We start from the raw sequence: 1828 nt of genomic DNA, 5'->3' as shown, positions 1-1828 counted from the left end.
TAGGTTTTTTGTTTTGTTTTGTTTTGTTTTTTGAGACAGGGTCTCCTTGTAGCCCCGGCTGTCCTGGAACTCACTATGTAGACCAGGCTGGCCTCTGCCTCCCGAGTGCTGGGATTAAAGGCGTGCGCCACCACGCCCAGGTGTTTTATCACGTTTTATATTGACACCATAACTGTGGTTCTATATTTGGAATACAAGGCAACATTAGTTTCAGACTTTTAAGAATAAACACGGTGATAAAGTGCTGAAAATAAGTATGACCTGAATGCTGAGAGTAAGTGGCTTTCCAGTTTAGAGAGCATGAAAGAAAGGTACGAGATCATCCCCAAAGGAGAAGAGAACACATTACTCAGTGAGCCACCAAAGGGTTTGGCTGCAACTCACTAAGGGCAGGTAGTATGATCCTGGGCACCATCCATGATCTTCATCACAGCCAATCAGAATCTCCAATTGTTCAAAGTGACTGCAGGTACATGAGAGAAAGCAACTCCAGGCTGACTTATTAGTTGATCTGGATGACTATGAAATGTCCCCCATTCCTGAGGTGGCAAAACCTCAGAGTGTTGGTACAAGGAGCCTCTCATGTGCTCCCAGTTGTTACACAGTGCCTAGAGGCTGGTAAGTGTCAGTCCTGCCAGACCACCTGGACAGTTATACAACATGCTGGTCATGGTTCCAGTTGAGGTCATCTTCTGCACCTCCCGTTTTCTCGATGGTAACAGAAAATGCAGTGCTATAGAGCAAAGCCAGAGAACCTGGAGGATTAGCCAAAGTGCCCCTGGCCTGGTCACCATACCTTTCTCGTTTTGGATCAGGCCGCGTTCTGGGTTTCCTTCAACCCTAGCCGGAGACCACTCATTGCCCCACATGCAGCGCCCGTCATGGAATATCCTCCAATGGTAAAGAAGGCCAGTTCAAACCGGCCCCGGGTTTTATTAGCTCCAGTTAGTAAGATAAACTCATCAGTATCCTGAACGAGCTATCGTGGATCCACATTTAAATAAGGAGACGGAGGTTCATACCAGTTAGTGGGACGCTGGCCAGATCTGCGTGTTCCTCCGGCTCCTCCCCGCTAAGCCGCCCCTGGTCTTGTCGCTACTTTGCCCACCGCCCTCCGTGACATCACAGCCGACTGCTTCCCAGCGCCGCGGCCCCCACGGCAACAGCGGGGCCAAACCCCGCACGCCTATGGTTCTAGTGCTTGGGAGGCGGAGGCGGGAGGATCAGGAGTTCTTGGTCCTCTACCCCTCCATAGTGAGTTTGAGGCCAGCCTGGGCTCTATGAGATCGTGAATCATTAAACAGAATAAAGCAAAGCTGCAAGTCAAGGAAACGGCAAAAACAAAGGACTGGGAGATGGCTCAGTCCCACGGTGGGGGGGGGGGGGGGGCGCAGGACCGGGCATGGCCAGACAGTCTAGCTGATACGGTACACTTCAGGTTCAGAGAGAGATTTTTGTCTCAAAAAATAAGGTGGAGGGGATGGAGAGATGGCTGAATGATTAAGAGCACTGACGGTTCTTGCAGTAGACCCAAGTGTGGTTCCCAGCACCCACATGGCAGCTAACAGCCAGTGCCTGGGAATCCAACACTCACTTCTAGCCTCTGAGGGTACTGCACAACGGGGTGCACTTAATATATGTAGGCAAAACACTCATACACATAAAATAAAAATAAAAGGGAATTAGCCAGGCATGGTGGCGTAGGCATTGAATCCAAGCACTCAGGAGGCAGAGGCAGGCTGATCTTTCTGAGTTCAAGGCCAGCCTGGTCTACATAGAGAGTTCCAGGCCAGCTGGAGCTACAGGAAGACCCTGTCTCAAATAATAA

This window comes from Nannospalax galili, unplaced genomic scaffold, assembly GCF_000622305.1.
Source record: "Nannospalax galili isolate Female #2095 unplaced genomic scaffold, S.galili_v1.0 scaffold180, whole genome shotgun sequence".
Lineage (NCBI taxonomy): Eukaryota > Metazoa > Chordata > Mammalia > Rodentia > Spalacidae > Nannospalax > Nannospalax galili.
Note: the sequence above shows the minus strand (reverse complement) of the source record.